The 26,900-nt window shown below is 43.2% G+C and overlaps 1 protein-coding gene across 3 annotated transcripts in view; it reads left to right on the top strand.

Moving 5' to 3' along the window:
- ADD3 (adducin 3) overlaps positions 1,164-26,900 on the top strand; it is a 91,164-nt gene continuing 65,427 nt past the window's right edge. Inside the window, exon 1 of one of the 3 annotated variants that reach the window (XM_021398231.1) lies at positions 1,164-1,281. The gene's annotated coding sequence lies outside the window, so the exon portion shown is untranslated. The remainder of the gene's footprint in view (positions 1,282-26,900) is intronic. The other 2 variants (XM_021398230.1, XM_021398232.1) reach the window with 2 other exon arrangements.

Raw genomic sequence — 26,900 nt, 5'->3', positions numbered from 1 at the left:
TCCCAGCGCACTGCTCCAGCCAGGTGGGGCTGTCTGAGCGTTGGCTATCAATTTGCAAAGTTAAAGCACCTCAGGCCGCATGGTGCGGTGCCTGCGGACGTTTTTCCTCCAAGGCCCTCTGCAGAGGGACCGGGATCTCAGGGATGTGGCACATCACTAACATCAGGAATGGCCCTGAGGAGCTGTCTGAATCATGCAATCATTAAGGTTGGAAAAGACCACTAAGACCACCTAGTCCGACCCCAACCCAACCCCCACTGTGCCCACTAACCATGTCCCTCAGTGCCACATCTCCACAGCTGAACACCTCCGGGGATGGTGACTCCCCCCCTCCCTGGGCATCCTGTGCCAGTGCCTCACCGCTCTTTTGGAGAAGAAACTTTTCCCAGTATCCAACCTGAGCCTCCCTGGCACAACTTGAGGCCGTTCCCTCTCGTGCTATCGCTCTGGAGTCAGCAGATCCCTGAGTTATGAGGTTTGCCCCCAAACGTCTCAAAGCTGAGCTGTGCAAGTAGCCTTACACCCGGTCTCAAACTTCTAAGCCTTTCAAGCACGTTTTAGGCAATTTTGAGGCTTAATTAAAAATTTCATCACAGACTTTCCTTTCTGCATGTAAAGACAGTGGTTCTGTGCATCCCAGCGGCCTCCCAGCACCGCTCGGATGCCGCCCAGCAAACCCCGAACCCGAGAAACCGCCAACTTCGTGTGGAAACCGGCACGGAGCTGAGAGCAGACGCGGAGCGCTGCGACCACGGGAGGCTCGGCGGCCGCACAAACCAGAGGACAGCGCTAGCCAAAAGCGGCCTCTGTGCATTTTCTGCACACACACACACACACACACCCCCTCACCCACCCCTGCCTCCTTTCCGCCTGGGAGCCTTCCCCTGTGCCTCCCCCGTGCCGCTCCCCCCACCGCGGGTCCGGCTCCGCTCCATCGGCAGTGAGGGCGGCGGGAGCAACAATGGAGGGCGGCGGGCGGGGCCTCGGCAGAGCCACCTCCTCCTTTTTTTTTTTTTTTTTTTCCCTTTTTTCTTCCTCCCTCTCTCTCTCCCCCTCCTCCTCCTCCTCGCGGCCCCTCAAACTCAGCCGAGCGGCGCTGGGGGCAGGGCACCCCCTCGGGCAGATAGCAACGGAGGGGAGGAGCCCAGGTGTCCCTTCCTGCCACATCGTTCCGCCCCCTCCTGCCCCCGGCCCTCCGCTCCGCCCCTCCCCGCCCGCCGCGGTGCTGGGCTCCCGCGCCCGCCGCCGCCGGAGGGATGGAGTGAGGCGCGGGGCTCCGAGGTAACGCCGCGCGGCTCCGCCGCTCCTCGGGGTGGGGAGGGGAAAGCGGGAGCCGACCCGCCGGGGCGGGGGCTCGGTAAAATGTCTCCTGGCTCCGCGGAGAGTGGGGGGGAGGCGGTGCGGGGCTGCCCCAAGATGTCCGCTCCCCCCGCTGCTTCGCGGGGGTGAAGTTTGCGGCCGCGCGGCCCGGCGTGCTGAGCGTGGAAGTGTGCGTGCAGGCGTGTGTGTGTGTGCGCGCATCCCGGTTGCGGGCGCACAAAAGCTGCGGGGCTGCGCTGCACGCCCCGGAGGCACCGCGCGGCCCGGCTCTGTCCCCGTTAGCCCGGAGCCGCCCGGCGCGGTCGCTGCGGGGTTGCGCCGTTTCCCGTCCGCGCTGCCCGAAGCGCCGCGCCGGGAGCGCGGGGTCGCTCCGTCCCTCCCCGGGTGCGGCGCCCCGCGGGCGGGGGGGGCTCTGCGGGGCCGCGCTGCCGCCCGCGGGCTCTCCGGGTGCTGCAATGCTGTCTTTTTGCTTCAGCGCCGATCTGAAATAGCGCGCCTCTGTGCAGCAATCGCTAATGCAGCGCGATGTTGGGAGGGATTGTAACGGTAGAGCGGCTTGGGGCTATCACGAGACGCGGGAGCCCGTGCGAGGCTCGGAAAACGACTTAAAATTTAGATCGTCCACGAGGGCTGGGCTTTAAGAACGTTCCGACGCGTTCAGCTCCACCTTTGCCGTTCACCAGGGATCCGTTCCCAAGCTCACGCGTTCTTGGCGCGGCGCTGCTCACCGGCAGCACCCTTACAGCTGTGGCCAACATCTGGCCCTGCGCTTCTCCGCGCCCTGCTCCTGGAGCCACGCAGCTTTGGGAACCGCTCCGTGTCCTGCGTTTGTTGTGCGTTGCTGTATGTTTGTATACGTTAGGAGAAAATTCGGTTTTTATGCCTTTACCTTCAGTGAGGGGGGTTGCGAGGGGCCTTGGGGAGTTTGCTCACAATTCTTGAGTTTGCAGGCTGTTTTCTTCGCTTATATAAAAATTCAGAGAGAGTTTAATAAGTGAGTCTATAAATCGGTGCTCATCTCAATCCAGCAGATTGACAGCACCTGCGTTACCAACCGGTGTGACTGCAGTGTGGCCCTGCTCAGCATCTGTATGTTACAGGTGGGTTGAGCCCCAGTCTGCTTGTTTGAGTCCACCAGCACCACCGGAGCGTACTGAGGGTGGTGATGCGGTCGTAAGCAGAGGGAAGAGTGTAGGGGTTGTTCTTCAGCTGGGTGGTGCTCATCAGTAGGAGAGCTGTTTTAAAATTAATAGGTAAAATAAATAGCAAAAAATGATTGCCAGAAGGTTATAAAAGACTCCACGTTTGGATTTGCTGGATGACTGTCGGGCAGGATAAGCTGTTGCTGCAATCGGCTTTGGTACCAGAGGAGTGAAGTTGATAAATGTGACCCCATACTCCAGGCTTTGCTGTGGCTGGGGAGATTTTGGGTTGTGCGGGTGCCTCCTGCACTGGGCTTGATATATGGGGCGGGCGCAGGGTCTGGGAGCCGCCCTATTCTGCTGTAGGTTTGGCGGGTGCTCTTTGAGTAAGGGGTGCATGAGCTCCTGAGCTCTGTGCATGCTCATTACTGGCAGGATACCAGTTTTAGCTTTACATGTCTTTGCATTCTCAGGTTTACAGGATTTCGTATTATTTTTTAGAATAAGAAATTGCTGATATTTAGTTTTCACTGGGGGAATACGAAACCTGAAGCGGGGAGGGACTGAGGGTTCTCAGTGTTAGGATCAGTGTGTGCAGTGATGGCTGAGCAGCTCTTCATTCCTGGCCAATAGATGGAGTGCTGCTGTGCTCCAGGACCTCTGGGGGTGCAGTGATGCCTTGGCTAAATCACTCTTTATCCTCCACTCTTGCCTGAGGATCAACGCAGCTGGTCTTTTATTTAAGGAAACAATGATTTTGGGGGTGATGCTTCTGCAGTGCTTCTGGAGTGGCTGGGATCCAGTGGGGACGGGCAAGTGGTGTGAGCTCACTGATGGGGCGGGATGGAGTGGGCTGGATCCTGACACTGCTGGGCTCGTCCCCACCGCGCGTGGTGCTGGAGGTGAGCGTGGGGTCACCTTGTTACAATTCTTGCTGTGAGACGGCAGCGAGCGTCCTTCCCAGCCTGCTTCACAGAGATTGCATTGGAATTAGAATGCTTAAAAAAAATTAGCATAGGAAATAACCTGTGTGACCTTGAGCTGATGCACAAAGTTGCCTTTGCTAGCTTAAACAGGAGAAAAAACTGTTTCTTTAAGAAATATCCTGTAACTGTAGTGGCCATAGCAACGTCAGGCTGTTATTCCTCTTGTAAGTCAATTTTGCAATCTCTTAGTGCCGTCGTTTCAAAAATGGAGTAGGTCATTGTTTTGGTATTGACTCAGTAGAATGCAATCTATATTATTTGGTAGCATTGCTTCCTGTCACATCACGGGCTTCTCTGCAAGCTCTGCTCTGAAATGCTGCTCGCCATATTGGGAGAAGAAGTGGTGGTGTGGCTTCAGTGGTGGTTCTCGGTGGGCAATGTCTTTCATATAGCATTTTTTGGTATATGCAGATGAATTAAAAGCGACTTGACTCTTAGGGAACAAGCATTAACATATCCATGGTGTGTTCACGTTAAACTTTGTGGCAAGCAGATCTATTTCCTATATTAACTTTGGGGCTATTGGCATGTGGGGAAGCACTTCTGTGCAAGATAACAGAAATCATTGTACATCACAAATGAGAATTCGAGATCTTTCTTTTAAAGTTGTCCTGGCATGAATGTGGTTTTATGGTGGATAGTTCTTGGTCTGGATTAGTAGTTAAGACAAACCAATTTTGAATTGCATTAATAAATACGATCAAGTACAAAAGTGTCTTCAGTTGTAGCTTTCTTTTAATCCAGACTACAGCAGGGAGGTTTGTCACTTCAAAATAATCAGTAAACTGGAAAATATTTTGTACTAAGAAGTTGAGATTTCCATGGGATTCTTTAAAAAGCTTCTGAAAGAAGCCCCCTTAATTTGAGGGTGATGGTGTTTTCCTTTGCTTTTTACCCTGCATCTTCACGGTTCAGTCTCTGTGATGCAGGTAACTGCTTTGTCAAGACTGGGAACATATAAGATTCCTTATTATGTTTAATGTCATTCAAATGGTAGTAATGTAAACTCTGCTTTACAGAGATGCAATCAGCTGGTGCAAAGTGCTAATTAACGCACCATTATAATAGCCTCATTCCCTGTTCCAGTCTTCACCTGTTCCAATTTTTGCTGGGAAGAAACTCTTTTCTTGCCTTGTATTGTATGTTAAATTCCTAGGGACTTGAGAGCAGCAGGGAGCTTCTGGATGAGCTAGCAGACTGAGGGCAAGGTCAGTAAATGGGCAAGCAGCTCCATAGCTCTTTGCCTTGTGTTCGCTTGACCTGCAGCAGTGAGCAACTGGTGGAATGCCCTTCCCCTCATGCAGTGAGCATGCACTGAAGGTACTTCTCCAGCTGAGGGACTGCAGTTAAGCTGCTGTCAGGCTGCAGCTTGCTGCTTCTTTTTCTGTCACTGTGCTGCCTCGCATGAATGGTGGTTGTGGTGGCTGGAGCTTCATCTGGGAGCTGGACTGTGTTGGCCAAAGCAAGAGGATTCTGTTGAATTACTATGAAAACTTGTGTTTGTAATCTTAATCCACACACACTTGGACAATGACTTGTCTTAAGACTTTTTTTATTGTTGCATGTATTTAATTGCATTATCACAGAATCATAGGATGGTTTAGGTTAGAAGGGACCTCTGGAGGTCATCTGCTCAAGCATGGCCACTGGGAGCAGGTCGCCTTGGGGAGCAATACATTATTATTATTATTATTGTAGAAAATAGGCATTGTTATGCATGTCACCTGTAGCTATTGCACTGAGCGTGACATTCTTCAAAGGTCCATCAGATCTGCATCTTCTTGTGTTTGCAGCTGTGTGATTGGTTTTGGCTGCAAGGTGCATGACACCGGCAAAGCCTTCCTGTGCTGGATGGTAAATAAAGGGCAAAACAGAAAGCCCTGATTATTGGATAAAACTCACTTTACTTGCGCTAATGCATTAAAAACAATAAAGGCAAAATAGAACTCGAAATATTTATATTTTCCCCTCCAAATGTAAACTCGCTTTGGGTGAAGAAAGGTGGTTTTTCTTTTTGTCAGTTCTAGAAGTCTTGACCTAACGCTGTGGAAACCATTTGGTGCTGAGGTTGGCTGTGTGACTCAAATAAATAAATTTTAGATCAATGGAAATTACAAGTTGGCTCCTGTGAAGTTGTATATGCTGGGAGCTTTCACCTCCTCCAGTTCTTTTCCTACCACTGGGATTGGTCTCAGCTCCCTGTCCCAGCTCTTCCCCCATTCCCCAGCAGACCCCAAGCAAAGGACAACGATGGGAGGGATAGTCCAAGTCTTTGGGTGAAGTCCACTGGCCAGCCTCCTGCTCTGCTCTCTTCCAAACACGGGCTGGGTGAGGACAGCCTGCAGGCTGCCTTTGAGGCCACACGTTGGTGCCTCAGCCTTTCAGAAAGTGCCTGGTTCAGGTGCACGGCTCGGGAACTACCAGCAACATCTCACCCACATTTTAGCCTTCGTAAATTTATAAACAAAAAGCTCTACACTTAAAGATTCATTAAGGTCACAGAGTCAAGTATTTGAAAGCTAGGTAGTGCTTTCCAAAGAAAATATCCTGGATTTAAATGTGAAAATTTAACTATAGCATTGGAAAGCATACTCATGAGCCTTCATGTCAAGAAGAGTAGGAGTGTTTTGGCTCAGATGCTGCACATCTAGCAGATACTTAGCAGAGGCAACCTTCAGCCTAAAAGATGAAAATATGGAAAAATAAGCCAAAATATGACACTGAAAATAGACTTTAGAGGTGGAAAGAGTGGACGATACCACATGGTGCATCCAGCTCTGTGTAGAACTGAGCGGTGATGCCCCATTGGTGATATGGCGAGAACCTGTGGCTTTTCCAACACAAATACACAGCCATTTCCATGAGAGATTATGAATTGCATGATCATTTCTCCAGGATCCTGGACAATGCTAAAACAGGAGTGAAACATGATTTAAGCCAGTTCCTTGTTCTGGTGTACCTGCAATACACTAACCATTGCTACATGCAGGACAACCTGCTATATTTGCTGTGCATCCTAAAACTCCCAAACCAAAGTAGCTAATTGCTAGAACATTCAAATTTCATCTTGAGATTTCATGACATAGCACTCTGAGGAGGGAAAGTTTATGTATTCTCTTTTTTTTTCTTTTTCAGATGTGTTTATTTGCAATTTTTATGGTGTTTGTGAAATTTAGCATGCAAGAAGCTGGTTTGTATATCAGATTAACAGCTGTCACTCCTTTGTTAACTGAATACAACATTAGCCCTTGTGCTATAGGATTACTGCCATAACAAATGAATAACTAGTCAAGTATTTCTCTTATCATGATCAAATTGTGGCAGTGCCCACAGGCCCATCATCATGTTTCAGATCTTGGTTGCATGTGAAGTATTGTGCTAAATATTCATTTGAGAAGTCTTAAGTCTTTGTAACGTTCACGGTTAACCTGTGGAGTTTTGGCTTTGAATGGCAGCTTGCTTTAAATGCATGCTTGTCTAAAGGTATATGCAAAGGCAAAACTCTTCTTGAGATTCAAAACAATTTTTTTTTTTCTGGCCCAAGTGTTGGGCAAGAAGGCAGAAAGCTGAGATGTTCCTGGTCTTCAACTCATTCACTAAATGGAAGTTGTCTCCTAGGGCAAACTGTATTTTCATTACAAGGGTTTCATAACTCACGTATTCCTAAAATTCTCAGAGTTACAAAAGGATCTGCATATACATGATTGTTTTTTGTTTTTTTCCTGTTCCCATGAATGGACGTAATACTGAATACAAATTAGATTTCTTGTTGGCGTGCTGATTGTTGTAGATTTAATATTCAGAGCTGCGTAGCTGGCTTGGTGTTCAGGGACACGTGCGTGCTCTTTGTTAAGTGGCTGAGGACTGCAGGGACACAGCTGCGGCACCTGGCAGACCCCGCTTGCTGTGTGTGCCTGGCTTGGAATGGAGCACTCCACCTTCTAAGATGAAGTGTCTGAAGTGGATCTTTCAATAAAATTTTCATAAATATTTTCATTGCAAAGGCTTAATCCTGAGGGGCTGAGGAAGAGAAAGGAAGTTGTGAGACATGTTTCAATGGTAGGTAGTACAATGATTGCTAAAGCAAAGTAAGCCCGCAACCAGCACAGCCCACTTTATAGGGTTGGCTTGTTCATTATTGAACTAATTAAATCATGAATCTAGTATCGAGCAAAAAATAAAATCTTTAATTAAAAAGGAAAACAACAATCCAATGCAAAGAAAGCCTACAGTCCCAGTGGTCTGGCTGTTGGGTTTTCCCCCTCCTTTTCTTCTCCCTTTCAAACTTTGTTTAAATAATCTTGCAGTGTGCTAGGAGATTGAATACATCTGTACAATGCTCGAATGAGTGAGCTCTGTGCTCAAAACCAGGTTAGTTTATAAAAAAAATTTATACGTCTTGAAATGAATCCAGGGAGCTTCCAAGTTAAAACGTGAACTCTAGACAATGGACTTTAACTGTATAAAACATTTAAGCTGTAAAACACCAGAGGTGCCTGGAGAAGTCGCCCTTAGGCAGCAGAGGGGCAATGGGTTCTCTGTGTCAGATGTTTCCGTGTGAGCCAAGGACTTAGGGGAAATTTGCAATGCTGCTTCCTCTTCAGGTGCTGGCATGTGTGCATGCTGTCCTCCCGATGTGCATTTGTTCAACTTAGCTGTTTTTAAGCAACAGTGTTTGTAACTTTACATGCCCTAAGGCAACTCTTCCGTAAGGCTAAATGGCTAAGGCTGTTCAGTTCTTCTCAACCATGCATAAGCCTGAGAATCTCCGAGTGCCTGGATCAAGATGCCATCTCCACCTCCAGCATCCACGTGGAGTGTGCGGTGTGCTGTGATGTTGTCTGCCAGAACCGTGTCCTCCAGCAAGGGCAGTCAGCCTCTCAGTCCTACGCCTTGTGAAATCTTTGAGCTGCAAAAGATGCCAAATCTTCCCTCAGTTGGCAGGCGCGCGCGATGTGACCGGAGCCAAGGGAAGGGAGCGCTCAGAGAACTCGGTGCTTGGGGGCAGAGGTGGGAGCTGCTCCAGCCCTGTAGCACAGCTCACCCAGACCCAGGTCTTCTCCCACAGCTGGAAATGAGACTGCCCCCACATACCTGCAATGCGCGTGTGGGTGAAAACCTTTCCAGAGGGAAGGGCTCGTGTGGGTGCCCAGAAGACAGAGCAAAGCATAGCAGTCTGGTTGTCTCCAGATTTGGATTTGGAGATCCTATCACTCTGATGGAAAAAATTCACCGTGTTTCCTTGTTGAAATAGTCTTCTTTAGTGTTTAAAAAAATAATAATTCAGATATATTGCTTCCTTTCATACTAAGGTTGGATAATACTCTGCATAAGGCTCTCTACTGTCTGTGAAATTATGACTAAAATGAATTAGCTCCAGTTGGAAGTAAGAATAACAGACTCATATGTAACTTGGGTTAGTTTTTAACAAGAAAAAATAGCTTGAGGTACGCCATGAAACGGGAGAGCCTGGCTGCTATCAAACATGCTGCATTGTATAGTAACAGGTATTGTAGGCAGTAAATTTATCTCTGTATGAGAAACCTGATGTTGCTGCCGTTCCCAGGGGGTGAGTTGAGTTGGGTTGTTAGCGAGGCTCAGCTAGCAGAGCTGTGCTTACAGCGTGCACACCGACGGGATGGTTCTGCACAGAAGGGTGACCTTTGCTGTATTTTGGTTTCAGATTTCACAGGGACCCATTTCAAAGTTTTTAGCTTCAATCCACGCCCTACTGGTGGTGAGCTATAAAACTCCCTTTGAAGGAAGTTTCTTTAAAAAAAAAAAAAAGGCAACAGAAAAAGCTGCCCTTTATTACCTTAATAAAGTTAGATAAAGGTCATTTGTTTACTCCATGTGTAATAATACGCTGCTGCCGCTGTTATTAGTCAATACAACTGATGGTTCAAAGATGAAATGAAAGCTGCAGAGTTACCAGCTATAGTGTGTAAACGTGTAATGCGAGCAATTCGTTTTTATGACTCTTCAGTTTATTAGTTAACTTGAAGAATGCGTACTGGCATATACTTATGCTGGGGAGACTGTTGTGGGTGACACGGTGTAAATGTAATGTCCTCCCTCCAAGGTTATTTCACCTTCTTCCTAAACTTTTCTTGGTTATGCTCTTTGTCTCTCCAAAAACAATTTAAGGAAATAAGTAAAGCTGTGTAAATGTTTGTAGGCAACTCAGAATGAAAGAAGCTGTGGCTCCAGGCTTTAGGGTACGAGGTGGCAGCTGCAGTACTCCCGGAATCTGTAGGGAAAAGGTCTTGTTTAAGGGATGTTCTTTGGGTTGAAGGCAGCATTTTGGAGAAACTACATAGACTTCAAAATCATCTTAATTAAAACCTCCTTGTCCATTGTTTGTTTTGGCAGTTCTTAAGAGGCTCAAAAATGTGTCAGAACCTTCCAAGTTTTGAAAAGCCATTCCTGTTATCTGATAGTTCAGAGAGTTTCCTGTCCTAGATGCTGAATTTGAAGAATGGAGGTGTCGTGTAGGGGAGGAAAAGAAGAAAAACGGGGATAACCAAAGCGGGACTTGCCAGTGTAACTGGTTCACAGACTGTGGAGGAGTGAAAAAGCTGACAAAGGTGTAGGAATAAGTGTTGAAGCATGTCTACTTGTTTTATTATCCTTAGACTATATCATGCAGTTGTGTCTATTAGGCACGTATCAGTGCTCACCTAACTCTTAATAGCTGCAAGGAGGGGGGTGTGCGGAGTATGTGTGTGCAGGCAGATGGAAGGTGTCCCTGCAAGTTCAGGTATTTCCCATTTTGCATTAAGTCCTTGAAGTCAGCTTGCTATTGGAGTTAAAGGGAATGACTGATTGCCCTCATCTGCAGGTGTTAGTGCAGAGGAGGATCCTGGGCAGCACAGGGGCTCGGGGATGGGGTGCTTTCTGTTACAACCTTGTCTTCAGTCTGCAGCCTTTCACAAAACACCACAGCTAATTCTTCTGCTGAAAAATAAAAAGGTTTCCCTGTTGAGCAGTGTGTAACATTGCTCATTTTACTTTTTGGCACCATTTCATCCTTATAGACAAGAAGCTGAGGCTAAATATTGCTACAGTAAAATTTCATTGCATAGGGTAGACCAAGGCATCTTGATCTCTTATGTTAACAATCTGTAATTTGTAGACTGAAGTGCCTTTTGAGGAGAAAGGATGGGGTTGGGCTTGGTTCTGGTAATGAACTTGTGGTTGTATGACAGCTTTATACCTGAAGAAGTAACTGTTGCATTGAGGAGAACTGCAAATAGGCAGGTTTAGCCCTGCTCAGCTGCCTCTCAAAACATCCCGCAATCAAAACTCGTGGTCTCTTTATATGCTTTTGAAAACAACATTGGCTGTCTTCTCCTTCCGTCCAGGTTTTCAGCAGTTAAATGATGTGTAAGAACGCCTAGTGTTAGTAGTAACAAATTTGGCACCAAAATTGTTTTAACAAATTTAATGCTGACTTTCCAAAGGGAGAAAGCTGTTTGCTGTGAAGTTGACTGAAATTGTTCCAGTTCATCTCTGCAGGCGGTGAATGATACGCGTTCACAGTGTGCAGAGCCGTCCTGTAGATAGCTCCATGTCCTTCAGTGGGGTGTCCTCGCGTTTTCCTGTGCCTTTTTGTCTTATTTTCTGTTCCCTCTCCTAACCGCAACGTAGTGTTATCTGCAGAAGTTTGTGCTTTTTTTGGTTGGTGTGATGCGCAGGCTTCAGTGCGGACACTTAAGGAGTCTTATCAAAGTAATACTGGCTCAGTCAGAGTAAAGATGCTTTAGCTAAATAGACTGTGGCTGTGTTTAAAAATAACAGCCCTGGCTGTGTCAGCGTGCTGGCCGACCTGGTTTCGATGCGGGGTGAATCAAAAGAGAGAGGCTGAAGTTTCCTGAATTTTCGCTGTGATTCACCCAAAGGCTCAGTGTTACACTGGGCACTATTTAAATGCACAGATCCTGAGCGTAGTGCCTCTGCCTCTCACTTACATCAGAGCTGCAGTGCCTGCGTGCCTGGGTTCAGGCACTGTCCTCTGCGTTTGGGTTCTCGGCCCTTTCTGCAGAGAGAAAGCAATGTGGGCGCCCCACTATACCACGGTCACTGCATCTCTTGTAAGCTCATGCAAGAAAATACCATATTTTTTGAAAGTACGGTGTGTATCTGATGTTTATTTCTTTTTCGTTTTTTTGTGATTCTTGTTCTGTGGGGTTTTCTTTTCTTTTTCTTCCTTGGCAAGGAAGACAGCATTACATTCCCGTACCAAGAGGAAGGGTATTAAGCTAACTCATAAAAAGATTTATTATCAAATGTAGTTTTTCATTTTGTCCACTGGAATATTTTTTTAAAAACCATAACCTGATTACTGGCTTCATTCATGCAGTCTTTGTATTAAGTTTGGATGCTGTCTTTGTTAAGTTATGGCTCCTTAGGGTTTTCTGCTACAGAGGTTTCTTCAGTCAGGGGAAATGAGGGTATAATAAAGAGGATCCAAGGACCGGACGTAATGATTCTATATAATTGAAATAAACAATGCCAGATTTGGCTGATGCTAGTTTTTCAATCTTTTTTTTTAATTGGCAGTTGCTCATTTTGCTTTTAGCAGAGTTTTAAAACTGAAGGAGCTTGAGTGTCTGAAGTAACTGAAAGACCAAGAGCAGGCAATTTGGGCAATACGCACCATCCCTGTATCCTGTCTGTATGCATTTACCCTGAATTCTGCTTAGTCAGGAAGCCTCTTTGATTCAAATGCCAATGGAGCAGTAAATTCAGCAGGAGGCACCCAGAGTTGTGGAAGGGCTGTGACTGCAGCCAGTGCGTTCGACCTGGGTGCACTGCATCACTCCAGCACGGCCTGGCGACGAGCGGTGCTGCTCCCAACAGCATGTACACAGTGCTGCTAATGCTGGCCTTCACCTTGTGTCTCTGTTGTAAATCGATATTAATTGTAATTGGGTTAAATGGGAGTAGAATCGTCACAGCATACTTTCGGGAAGAAATTTAAGTATTGGCATTGACACAACCTAATAAATAATTACAGTAAAGCTGCTGAAGTCAAAGCTGTAGGTATCTTTAATGCCCTCTTTAATCAGTTTCTTTTAAAATGTTTTGATGTTATTTCCTCCCCCATTTTTATTCTCTGTAACTATTGTGTCTTTGCATGTTGCAATCAGGTACAACTTCCTTAGTCATATTCAGCACAGAAATGTTTCTTTTTGCCTTCTATTTCTGCACACACACTTCCAAATGCCTTATTAATTTCTTGATCCCTAGAGATCCAGAACAACCTTTCCTAATGCTTTTCTTAGGATCATAGAATCATCAAGGTTTGAAAAGACCTCTAACATCCCCAAGTCCAACCCCATCCCCACCATGCCCCCTGACCACGTCCCTCAGTGCCACATCTCCACATTTCTTGAACACCTCTGGGGACAGTGGACTCCCTCCTCCCTGGGCAGCCTGTGCCACTGCCTCACTGCTATTTTGGAGAAGAAATTGTTCCTAATATCCAACCTTTTCCTCATACTGCGGTCCAGCTACATAACTGAACTCCTTTTCTAACTTTATTTCCTTTCTGCCCATGTTAGAAGCAGCTCTCTGTTAAAGCAAAAGCCATTACAGTAGGCCATAGTACAGTGCTTTGGAAGATGAAAACTGGACTTGGCAAATACAATGAATGCAGCATTTTTAGCAGTTCCTCTTTTCTTTCCCCTTGTACCATACGTATGTACAACACAAAGAGATTCTTGATGAAAAAAGAAGCTGACAGAAAGGTTTAAACTGCATATTGCTCCACAGATAGACTTCTGGAAATATTTCTGTGGGCTGTAGCAATGGATGTTATGTAAGAGAAGAAAAGTTTGCCCTGAAGTGCCTAAATTATTAAAGCATTTGTAAAAGTGGGGCCTGTCTGTCTGTAGTAGTTATTGGAACATCCACGTCAGTCCTGCAGGTGGGTGAGTATGTGTGCATGTTAAATCCTGGTTACCTGCAGGCAGCTGTGGGCTGAGGGGTACTGTGCTGTGTAACTCAGTGAAAGAGTGAATGTTACTGCTGACATCCTCAGTTACATTGCAGCTCAGTTTCCTGAGCAGTCTGTGTTCAGCACATGAGGTTCTGCTATCTTGTTTGTTGTTTGGTTTGGTTTGGCTTTTTTTTTTTTTCAGCAAAGTAATGCAGACTTACTGAAATGTGCAGTTGTGCAGCTTGCTAATTAATCTGAGTTCTGTCTTTGGCGTGTTTGACGTGAGAGTTACAGGATTCTGTTGTAGCACCTCATGATGCTTGTGGGGTTTGCACTGGGTGCAGATCTGCAGCTTTGTCTGGAGCTGTGGCACCTCCCCTGGCTCTGTCCCTAAGGCAGAGGAAGGCAGGAGCTATTCAGCGTCCTCCTTAGTCACATCCCTGGTTTGAGCTGCTTTCTGGAGAACTCTGTTGATGGTGGAAGCCATACAACAAGGCAAGCTCAAGCCAGGCTTAGCTGTCTAATTGGGGTGTCCCATTAGGGCAGCGTGAGTGACCCCTTCGTGTTGCTGTGCCTGCACGTGCCTCAGCAGGGTCCGAACCCTGGGTCCTCCCAGCTCTGTACAGATGGCATGTGACAGTTTAGTTCTCAGCTTGTTATTTAGATTGCTCTAATATTTAATTAATCCATCTGCGTATTGGCTTAACCTATGGAAAGACTTGGGCTGTGAGATTTTTTTTAATTAACTTCTTAATATAAGCTGTGCAAATGCTGCAGCGTTATCCTTTGCTATTTAGCATGTTTGAAGCCCTTGGTGATGTGACAGCTGCTGGCTGTGGACAGTCCATAGTGTGAAACTGTTGGTATCCAGTAAATGAAAGGGATTTTGCTGCTGACTTCAGTGTGGCCAGGATCCACCTGGAGGTGTTGGGTTCCCAAACAGTGCAGTTTGATTGTGTTCCCTCTTAGGAAAATAAACAAACACACACATCTTCATGTGTTTCTCCTAGCCCCCATACATAGGTCGACTTCAGAACTGCGTACAAATATTCGGTTAGGTTTTTCTTTTATGTTTGAAGCAGCTTTGTTTGCACGGCTTCTGTTACCAGCAGTGATTAAGTTCCCATACCTGGGTGGGCTCTTCTTTTCGAATAAGGAGGTAAAACTGAAGTTTGCTGGAAGTAATCTTCAGTGCTGCCCACCTGCATACCTACCCCCGCCCTCCCGGAAGAGCTCAGAGGCAAATGCAGCGGTGTCTTGGTGTTTCCGAATTGCCTGGTTCAGAGAGTTTTCAGACTGAAGCTCCATTCATGTCTTCTTTCATTGTGCTTCCTTGGTGAAAATCCAACTTACTCCCACTTTGTTTTTATTTTTCAACTTGTTTCATCGTTTCATGTGACTTTTTAAATGCACTTCTTGGAAGAAATGGTCTAGGTTATTCAAATACTTGAGCTTTGATGAGGAATGTAGGTGCTCATAAATGGCAGTGTCTTCTGAAAGAGTTACATAGTTGTATTTTTCAAACATTCCACCAAGAGGTAATATGGGGACAGGGACTATTTTCTTTTCAGTTGTTAATTTAAGCGATGCCACTGGTGGTTACTTAACCTTACTTCAAGTGCTGTAATTTCTATGATAAATACATCGCCAACCCAATAACCTCAATAATTATGAACCACTTTGGGGTTTTTACTAATTTAATTTTGTATGAACGTGAATGTAGAGTGAGAATAAAATGATTACATAGGGAGATTTTTCTTCAGCATTGGATTCAGTGTTCATATGAATATGAACTTTTCTGATCCAGCTCAGCAGTGCACTCGTAAGTGTGCTGTTCTTAAATACTTCAAAACCAAAAGATCAAATATGGTGCAAATCTTCCAGTTTTGCATGTGGGATGATACAGTCAGGCTTCCTGTGCTGTTTCTTTCCTGTTTTGAGAAGAGAATGAGTCTGAATAAAACTTTTGTGAGCAAAGTTAGTAGTATTTTATAAATCAGTACACGTGGAAGATCCAAGTTCTTCTGTAGAACTTACTGATTTTCAACTTAGATCTTATTTACTGTTCCTATTAACTTTGATTGTGTTCTTATCAGCATAAAAAGTTGTTTAGTTCTCTACACAATGCTGGAACACACCAATTTTTGTCATATAATTTGAGTTAGCTTGCCAAGAGCTCTATTGAGAGATTTTAAATATGTCATTATTGATCTAAAACTTAGGTATGCATGAGATAAATTTCTGTTTAACTCAAAATGCTACAAATACTTGATTGAAGCCTCTTTGTTTCTCCTCTTATGTGAGTAGAGTTATAGTAACCATTTATGTACTTCTGAAAATAAGCTCATGAGCTGGGGCCATTCTAGGGAAGTAGTGAAGAAGCTCAGTCCAAGTTTAGTTCTTGCCTGAAAGGTTTCTCTTTTCACAGCTGATGCAGGAATGGGCTGCTACAAAGCGGTGTTTCCTAAGCAGCATGTTCAGTTTTTCTTAGATAAGGGTACACCTGAATTGTTTCTGTGATGGAATTGTTAAAAGGTGAGGGCATTTTAACGTTCTAGTTCTAGAAAACTTTGTGTAAGAAGAGAGTTGGAGAAAACATAGAAGACAAGTTAAATGATTACATATAGAGAATTTTCCCTTAAACATCGGGTTCAGGATGTAGGCCACATCTGTAATTGTGTTTTTAGAAATGAGTCCATATTAAATGGACTCTTTGCCAACAGCATCTGGTTGCACTTTATGTACGTGTTTTCTTTCATAAAGAAAGCAAACCATATGACATAACCCCCGTCAGATAAAAATGATTGTTTATAATACTTTGCTTATTTATATAGCACCACAAGATGAAATATGTCTTCATCATAAAAACTTCACAACACACTACAGAGGTGGTAGATGACATCTGCATTCCCAGATGGATGGTTTGTTGTAATGTGGATAACGAGCTCTGCTTAAAGGAATTTAAAGTTAGGAGCTGAATTGGTAATTGAATGTGAGCCTTGTAATTTCAGATGCCTTCATAGGTCATGTCCCATGCTCTGTGGTGGCACTGCAGTATTGATGGTGCCCCTCTGAAACATTGCATGGATTCAAAAACCACAAGTCTATGCAACAGCAAAACCTTGAAGACTCTGTGCCTTTGAGGATAAGTAGCAACCCTCAATGCTGCTTGCTGCTAAGAGCTAAGTTTGGAAGCAGTGATCTGCTTTTAATAAAACAGACTGCTCAGCAATTGTTGGCATGAGTTGCTCAGACTAATTTCAACAGGTTGATCTTAACGATTATCAGAAAGTGGCTTCTTCACATGGGAAAAGCACCATCTCTGTGGGGCTTGTGAAGAGCTGCAGCCTGGACCAACCATTTAGGTTTGGTTTAGGGAGCAGCAGAAAGAAAAGAACTGGAAATTCAGTAACAAAAATGGCAATGAGCTGCAAGCACCCTGAAGCAGGGTGATGTGTGGTGGGACATCACTCACTGTGATACTCTACAGCATATCTCATGAACATGTGCGCAGATGAAGGAGTTTTTAGCTGAGTATGGACGATTCTGTACTTCAGATGTAGATGTTTGGAAGGGAAAATTTCCATATAGGCCAGCAGATGGTTGCTGCAGAAGTAGCGTCTTGTTTCAAGAACTTTTATGCCCTGTAAGGTCTTATGTACCAGCAAGGGATGTCGTGGGGGGGGAGGCAAATGTCATCTGCTGTAGGGATTATTTCATCCCATGGTAGGATCCAATCAAACATTAACAGGGAAAGGATGTTTTGACAACTTATACTTACATAAAATGCCCTTGCGTGCTTAACTATCTTCATCTGGTGTGTCTTACTTCTGGACGTTCAATAGATTATTTGTTAGCAGCATCATTTTTTTTTTTTTTTTACTTAGTCATGAAAGGACATTGTTTCAGACTCAATTTTCATTGCAATACCAGATCAAAACAGGAATGTAAATACTGTGGTTATTAGACTCATTAAAATAAAGCATCCTAATTAACAGAGCTAAATATAACTTAATTACTTAATGTAATTAACAGGATACATATTACCTTCTTTTAGTTGCTAGGCTGGAAGGTTTTAGCCAAGCATGAGCTTTTGCTGTGCATGATGACCCTGTAAAGGCTTTTGGGACTCTCTCCAGCTGGCAGCTTGGCACTCCTGAACAGATGTGGCTGGTCTCTGGAGAGCTGCTCTGTACAGCTGGCTTTATTAATTCCTGATGTTCATATTGATTCGTGGGTCCAAACAAATGTAAATATTCTCATGTGGAAGTGGCATAATGTGTGAGTTCCTGTTTGTCTCTTCCTGATATGTCAAGGTTACGTTTTGGTTGGTCTAAAATAGGTCTTCCCAGGTCTCAGTTGTTGTTTGTACATGTGCGTGCTTCACAGCTTTTTGGTTTCATGTTCCATTCTTGATGATTCATAGAGCATCAAAACACACAGAAACTGTTCTCAGCACTTTTGTAGACTTCTCCAGATGATAAATCTGAATACTGCTTTTTTTTTTTATGGGAAGCAAGTGGGAGAGCTGGAGGAGCATCCAAGTTTTCTGAAAGTGCCCATGGTTATTGAGGAACTGGTTTTACAGTTATCTTCTCAAAAGAGAGTTCTTCAAAATATTTAGTAAATAAAAACTCAAGTTTGAAAGGGAGTGAACTTTCCTGTGATAAGGACAGATGGTGTTGAAAAAGTATTTGAAAATTTGTGCTGATGGACTTGAGTTTGATTTCTCCTAGAATATAATTTTTATCTGTGAAAGGTAAGCAGTAGGATATTAGGATTGGTATGGACAACAAACTCAAATCACAAGGGACAGCTTTTTCTGTTAGGCTGGGGAGGAGTACAGTTGGGTGGCCCACAAAGACCTCCCATATAGAAGAACACCCATTAGTGTATTGTTGTCAAAGTACCAAAGTAAAAAATTTCTTACACTTGTCAAATTCAAGAGGAAAATTCAAATGCTATTGGAGTATGTTGGAGAGACTGATCACATGCATCTTCAGACAGTGTTCTGATTCCTGGTGGATGGATACCCCTCTTCATCCACTTGTTACTGCAACCAAAGCCTTGCATTAAGGCATGTTACTAACCTCATCCCAAGAAATGTGCAACACAAGCCAACTTCTGATATAATTCAGAGAAAACATTGTTTTAAATACTTAGTGAAAACAGATGTTTGGGATGTTCTTGTGGGTATGTTAAACTTAAAAAAAAAAAATTAAATCTTTTAATCTTGAGCTGTAATTAAGATGGTTGATTGTTTATGCCTTTCCAGTCCTTCGTCTCTGAGGCTGTGCTTTACCAATATTGGCTTTGGTAATTCCTCCAAGGGAAGCACTTGCTGGTCAGAAACTCAATTGAGATTGAGACCACCCAACAGTCACTGAATTGCAGTCATGGAAATATGTATGTTTTCATTTAGCATAAACATTCTGAACATAATGACTTCCTGTTTCGAAGGATGAGAATAATCTTACTTTAAAAAAAAAAAGTTGGAGGGAGAATGTTAAAATAGGAAACTTAAGCACATGACAATGCTTTGGGAAGCCTATAGGTTCATGCTTAACAAAGAGCTAACTCTAAGATGCTATGATGTTACAACATGCAATTCATAACTTTGAAAACAGTTCTGATTATTTTTATTAAAAAAAGATTCAAACTTGTGCATTTTGTAGAACAGAAATAGGAAAAAGCAGAAATACAGAAGCTGAGGAAGGAGTGGATGGCCAGGAAGACTATAAGGGAAGAGTACAGAGGGTGTGTTAAGTAGCGTGTTGACTTAGTGCACATTACAGTGGATGGGTTTTCTGTTTAACTAGGTAGTAACAAGCCTCTGTTTGCATTTCCCAACCCAATCTGAATAGGCAAATATTGGTATTAAATAGTAAAAAGTAAAATGTAGATAGAACCTTAGGAGTAGATGAGAATCAATGAGAAAATATTCACCAGTCAGACTCAAATTAAAGAAGTAAATTAATTCTATTGCAGCGTTGCTCTTTCAAGTAACTGAATTTGATGTACAAGTTATTAATATGGCAGTGTTTTAAAATTAGCAACTGTTTTGTTTCTTGGGTACAGCAGTTTTAGGAGTGGAAGTGAGTGATTTACAAAGATAAATAAAGGGCTTGTGTAAATTCACTGAGATGCAGATAGTCAGGAAATGTTATGCTTCTGTAGTGCTATTTTATTTTAGACCCAAACTCAGTAAATCATGTTGACCTCTGACATATGTCTCGTGCAGCCTTACATCACCGCTTCATGTCATGCTCTGTTTGATCAGTACATGTTTTCTTTCTTTAATAATTTCTGTTGAAGGGATCAAAGTGTGTACAATAAATTCTGGTAGGTGAAGTTCAGGATCTTTTTAGAAAGATGGTCTCTGAGAGATGGGGAGGACTGCGTGGTTTAACTCTACTTTGGAGGTGGGAGGGGATCTTGAAACCAAACAGCACCTTTCTCGGGGGGGAACGTATAAAATTAAATAGCATCCTTTGCAAGCAGCAATAATGTATATTTGTATTATTCTTACTGTACACTTGAATGCCATTTTGACTTATAGCTTTAAAGGAGGAAAAATAATTCCTTCCCAAATGGGCTTTGTTAAAATTATGCTGGAGGAGCCTGGGGAAGTGAGTCAGCTTAACTAAGCTGCAAATAATGCTCTGTCTCATAAGTGAATGGAAAAAAAAAAGATAACTTTCTTTCTGACAGGGAAAGAAAGGTTAGCTGATCATGTTCTTTTACCCTTATAACTTAAATTTTCAGGAATATTAGACATATGTTAAACTGCAGTGTTCCAACCAATTTGGAGTTGGGATTAAGGGATTTGGACAACAATGTGTGTATTGTGAAATGCAGTCTCTTCTTGAGTCAAAACATAAGAATTTCCTTTAGCTTTTGGTGGCAAAATAAGTTGAACTAGTTGAGTAATTTTCTGAAGCTTCATCCTGTCCAGGCTTTCATCAAAATAGGGATTTATCTTCTGAATGTAAGTAAATTTGGGTATTATCTTGTTTACTTTTTCTATAAAGTGACTGTACCTCTTATGTGCAGTTTCAATGGTCCTCTTTTTTTTTTTTTTCCTTCTCCTTTGGAAAACTGGAATCTCTGTGGTGAATGACAAACAAGAATTGCATCAGCTAGACTTTGTTATAATGGCTTTTGCAGCAGCATCTGACAGGATCTGTCCTTTTTCTCAGCTTGGTGATATCAACCAGACAAAACAATACAGCAGCAATATTTTCACTGAGTAACCCTAGATCTATTCCAGTTATCTATCACTTAAGAAATCGTGCATTTATTTAAATAATTAATATGTATTATGTTTATTAGTATTTCCTTAAAACTTAAATTTAGCCTAATTTCAGCATGAAATTTGGTATCTTTTGTATTTCTTACGAGTAGCAGAGGTTCTTAAAAACTGAACCTTGATATATATATATACCCCCCCGAACCTGGGGCTATTGGTCATTGCTCGGCTGAGCATGAGCCAGCAGTGTGGCCAAGAAGGCCAGCGGCATCCTGGCTTGCATCAGAAATAGTGTTGCTAGCAGGAGCAGGGAAGTCATTGTCCCTCTGTACTCAGCTCTGGTGAGGCCGCACCTCGAGTAGTGTGTTCAGTTTGGGGCCCCTCACTGCAAGAAAGACATTGAGGCCCTGGAGCATGTTCAGAGGAGGGCGACGAAGCTGGTGAGGGGTCTGGAGCACAGGCCTTATGAGGAGCGGCTGAGGGAGCTGGGATTGTTCAGTCTGGAGAAGAGGAGGCTCAGAGGTGACCTTATCACTCTCTATAACTACCTGAAGGGAGGTTGTAGTGAGCTGGGGGTCGGCCTCTTCTCTCTTGTAACTAGTGATAGGACAAGGGGGGATGGCCTCAAGTTGTGCCAGGGGAGATTCAGGGTGGATTTTAGGAAATATTTCTTCTCCAAAAGAGTGGTCAGGTGCTGGAATGGGCTGCCCAGGGAAGTGGTGGAGTCACCATCCCAGGAGGTGTTTAAGGAACATTTAGACATTGTGTTGAGGGACATGATCTAGTGAGAACTATTGGTGATAGGTGGATGGCTGGACTGGGTTATCTTAGAGGTCTTTTCCAACCTTGTTGATTCTATGAGAATGGAGAGGAAAAAAGACTTCTGTTCCATAGAGCAGATAGCCAATCTTGTTACTATTATAGTTGAGATAGCTACTGGCATCATATAGACACTGAAGTTCTTTACTTGTTCTTTCCCAGCCGATACCTGGAATTTCTTGAGTTGAGGAACTGTCATATTAAAAGCATAATAACACTGTCTTGAAACATGTTCTGATGTGCGCAGAAATTTGTTTTATACCATAGGCAATAGTGAGTGGAATTTTTCAGTGCCATGTACAGAGGGCGGCTCTCATTCCTTTTGCCTCTCTGCATCTGCCATCCTGGGTGCTGTCATCTGATTGTACCTGTCCTTCCTTTCATGAATCTTTCAGTTTCTGCCTGTAAAGTAGTTGTTGTGTCAGGCATGGTATGAAACGAAGAAAATTCTACCTGCTGAACATGCCTGCATTGCACGCTATGGACTCCTTCCCCAGGCAAAAGTGAGGAAGTTACCTCTTGGCTGTGAGTATTCCTTTCTTCAACACTGCAAAGCAGCAAGTGCTCTTCATCGTAGGAATTTTTGTGTAGTCTTCCTTATGGATGTCTTTAATATGGAAAACGTTTGCTGTTTTCTTGAACAACAGTACATCAGCAAACAGAATGTTGTTAATTCTAGTATTTTTTTTATCAAGGCAGTGAATGACAGTGTTCTTCTTCTTGAGGAAATATAATTATTCACACCTACTGGAACATCATGTAGGGTATGTTTTAAAGGAAAGGCTTTGAAACTTAGCAGGGAAAAACGCTAAATATATATGTCTGTGTCTGTCTATATATATAAAAATCTACCACTGAGTACAGAGAAGATCTTAAAGAAATGTATTCTTGCCAGTGACAGGTTCAAAGTTATTTGACATTTTCACATTGTGTTTATAGCTAAAACCATCATTCTACTTAAGATTCAGAATGATGCATGTGACAGATCATTCTTTGGATTATTTGATGTATGTCATTAAGCATTTACTTTCTTTCCCTTTCAGAGTATCTGTGCTGGGGTTTATAAATTCAAAGTAATAATAATCTGTGCACTTTAATACAGAATTTGCATAATTAATTTGGAAAATTGATCAGAAGGATTTATTTTGAAGCTTTTTGTGCCTAAAATACATTCCGTTGACTTACAGATAAAGATGGGCATTGAAATACAATCTGCACTGGGATTGAGTAAGAAAATATCCAGGCCTGTGGTAACATAGCCAGGGTTTTGGGTCGGGGCTGTAAATCCCTGGGCCACTGGAACTCCTCCTGGAGACCAGCACCTTCCACCTGCCCCCTTGAGTTCTTTGAAAGAAGTATTTTCTGCCTTGCTGGTGAAAATTGTGCTTTCTCTTTGAAAGATGAACTGCGAGGCTGGGCCTGCAGACAGATAGCAGCTCGGCCGCCTTCCCCATCCTTTCACCTTGCCTTGAGCACATAGGTGTGCCCATGAGGCTGATGGTCCAACACCTTGGCTGCTGCCAGTCTGCTTCTGCAGGATGCTCAGCATTTGATACCTTTGTCAGTTTGGAAGGATTTTGCTTCATGTGCCTCTGCAGCTGATGCTGTGTTTGCTACAGAAGCTGCTCAAAAGCAAAATTCCCTCAGATCCTATAATCAGATTTCCATAGAAACTAATTTCATGCCATAGCTGCGGACTGGTAATAAAGTGCTTTGCATCTTTTCTGTTAGAAACACATAAAATCTAGCTGATGCACACAAAGTGCAAATACATTGGCCCATGTTTCTTTGCAAACATGGCAGTGAATCCTCTCTTACTGATCATTTTCCAACTCAGATGCTTTAAAGAACAGAGTGCACTAAGCCATGATCACCATTCATTTGATAAAGCTGTGAGTAGTTGTCATTGCTTGCAATAAGGTGTTTTTAATAGCTTGTATGAAATTTCCAGCTTGTTTCTCAAAAAAAAGGCAGTTCACTTGCCTAATGGATGAAAGTCCTTGTCTTCACTTCAAAAGCAAAAAAAAAAAAAAAAAAAAAATATTACAAATTCTAAAGAAAATTTGAACAGCTTGAAAACATACAAGGGGGGAAAAAAGTCCTTGGTAGTGGAGATATTGCTCAACTGGTAACAGATCTCCTGGGGCTTTGTTTCTGATAAATAACATGACAGTGCTTCCCAAAAGCAGAGATGTCTTGCATCTTCACTGTTTTTCAGATGATTTTAATGACAAAACATGTTTATTCATGCTGATGATCCTTTGTGGGTTTTGAAGATGGGGAATTAAAAACTGGGAAGGGATGAGGTTGAATCAGTTGAGAAATTGGAAACAGCAACTGCAAGGAGGCAGGATGTTTGGGTATTTGTTTAACATGGCATTAAGGACTATCTCCATAGACAGGGTTTCTTTCCCGGCTTTGTCCCTTTAATTCTGCTGGTTCAAGCATCTGTGGGATGCACAATGTCTTTCTATTTTGCCTCATTTTATGTATGTTGATATTTTGGTGAATTGTTTCAGTAGTTACGTTTGACGTGGGCATGTTGAGTTACGTTTTTCATTCATTGTTATCTTGATACTGTGCATTTCCTACTCTAATGAATTTATTGTGATATGCAGCCTCCTGCATGTTCATAATTGAGCTTCTGCTCCCTGGTATTCCAGAAGAGCCATTGAAGAGATGAGGAAATACTTGACGTGGTCATTAAAAATCATTATGCCTCGGAAAGCTCGCTTCTTTGAGCTCCGTTTGGAGGTTCAACTAGAAAATAAACAACAGCAAATTGTTCTCCTTATGCAGTCATCCCTGGAGAAGTTGTTTCCTTTTAAGTATGTATTCCCTCATGTATGTTGTGATAGAGTTCTACATTAGCACTTTTCCCTTGTCACAGATATTAAATTAGCTCATTCCATTAAATTTTCAAATGAATCAGATGTTTGGGTCACACATCACAAAGCATCAAGAACCTTCATTCCCAGTTAAAATCTAGCTGCCCGTCACACGTCGCTGATGGCGTTCAGAAATTTTGTCTGTAACAAAGGTACCAATCTGGGTTTGTTGAAACTTCCTGCAGATTTCTGGTGCATGTCAGGAGGGGTAGAGGAAAGTGGCAGAATAGATTTTAACGATAAGCTACAGTGGGCTACTTTTGGTAGAAAAAGGTAATGTGCTTTGAAAAATAGGCTTATAAAACATACCGAAAGGGAAGAATTATACAGCAGCACAGATAGCACCAGATAGAAGCTGGTGTCCCTGGCTGCCTGCTGGTTGGGACAGAGGTGCAGGAGCAGGCACAGGAGCCATGCTCTGCAGAGAGCAGAGCTTCTGAGGGGGCCTTCGCAATAAGTAGGATTATAAACACACATGTTGTTCTGTGTTCCTTTTAAAACTTGTTTCTGATCTTATTTTGGCAGTGGCTGGTTTCATTTGTAGAACTGTCGCTTCTACTAAATAAATGCTTTGATACAAGTGCCACGGTTCTGCTCTATTACATGGGAGATTTAGTGCTGTTTGTACGAGCTCTTGTGAAGTGGGGGTGAAAACCAAGGGGAAAAGGAGCGAATTTCTTCTCTTGCATAAAGAGCAGCACTGGAAAATGGTGAATGAAGAACCAGTGTGACCCTAGTAGAGCTCATAAGAAAGATTGTGAGAGCTCCCCAGAGGGCATAATAACTTTCTGAGAAAATAAGAATTTAGAAAATAACCATGCAGACATGACAGGAAGATAGTAAGGAGTTTTCTTTGTTCATGAGCAAATTTAACTTCTTAGTAAAGTAAATACAGTCCAGATGGCTGGAAAGTACACGATGCTCCCAGGGGTTAGGGTGGAGGTTGGATGAATTAAGCTTTGTGGAAGTCAGAGGTGAATAAGTGAGAGACGAAAACACAGATACAGAGGGTTTCTTCTTTTTCTTTTTTTTCTTTCCATTTCTTTTTAAAGTATAGTTGATCTCTATTATTCTTCCTGAGGTTTGAGGCTGTACTGAGCCTTTGACGATAGTGGTTGAATGACGGCGTATGAAGAGGAAAAGTTTCGGTTCATAAATAAGAATAAAGAAAATTGATAGGACCTGTTGTGAGGTTGTTTTTTTTTTTAGCAATGGAGGTGGTCAGTTTTGAACAAATAATAATTTTACCTTCCAAGTACAGCTTGTTTCAACAAAATATGGGGTTTTGTACTTCGTGGCTGAGGATAAAGATCTGTATGTGCTGTTAGTTATTACCTTTGCAGCAGTACTCTTGTTATGAATCCAGCTATGACTTTATCCAGAAATTATTACAGGAAGAAAATAGTACCAAACATTGAAAGATTATATTGTGAGGTGTGTTCTGATCATCAGCCACCGGGCACACAGGCTGTTCTGCACACTACATGGAGTGTAGGAAAAGCCTTTAGCTGCAGGGCTTCCTTTTTCCTTCCACTTCTCCTTTTGTTTGGGGTGTGGTAGGAGACAAGTTTGGACAGCCTCTGGAGGAGATATGAAGTCACAGTAACCTTGCTGGAATTGCTCAGTAATAATGTTGCTTAAGTACAATGAGAGTAAACTTCCACCTCAGAGCTAGAGGAGATATGTGCATGCTGGAGCAGGTGTAGAGTTGCTGAAGATTGGATGATTTAGAAATAAAAACAAAACATAGTGTGAAAGGAAAAGATGAGATTAGAGAGGAATCAGTGGCTGCCTAGGTGGCCCAAGCATCTAGCTGGCAAGGATGGCTTCTCAGTAAGGACATCTTGAGTGGGCATTTCTTGAAGTAGAATGACAAAGTTTGCAAAAACCATGCTCTGAAGGGAAATCTAGTGTGATAATGTGTTGAATCTTATTGATACTGTTTCCTAGGGTAAACTAAAAGGTATATTTACAATTCCCAGGCCTACGAGATCATAATCAAAGTAATGTTCATAGGCAATTCTCATACCAAGAGCACACATGGCAATGACAGGAGAGGGCTGATGATGAAGTTGTAAGTGCAGGGTATTGCATTCGAAGCTGAACGCAGGAGCAGGAACAAAGCACTGAGGGAGCTGTGAAGGGTGGAGGGCAGGATTTCTCAATGCCTCTAGCACTCTTCACATTTTTGAACGCCTGTGTATTGCTGAGAGTAGGGTCTTGGAAACCACTCTGTGGGAGTGGTTGGCTTCTGGTGAGAAGCCAAGAATGATTTTTAAAATTGTGGAGCACAGCATATTAGTAGATGAAATCTTATGGTGGTAATGAGATTTTAGCAAAAGCTATTGAGTTGAAGTTGTCACTGAAAGACTGGTAGACGACAAGGCTCAGACTCAAGGGCAAGAAGAAAGCAGGAAACCTGTGACAGCAAAAGATGAGGAGTCATGCCAGGATTGCATGTTACTGTTTTTTTTTTTGTTTGTTTTGTTTTGTTTTTTTTTTAACAAAAGAAAGAATGTAAGGTAGACAGAATTATTTTTCCAATAGAGATTT

The sequence above is a fragment of the Numida meleagris genome, chromosome 5, assembly GCF_002078875.1.
Source record: "Numida meleagris isolate 19003 breed g44 Domestic line chromosome 5, NumMel1.0, whole genome shotgun sequence".
NCBI lineage: Eukaryota > Metazoa > Chordata > Aves > Galliformes > Numididae > Numida > Numida meleagris.
The sequence above is the reverse complement of the archived record's forward strand: the minus strand, read 5'-3'. Positions and strand labels throughout refer to the sequence as shown.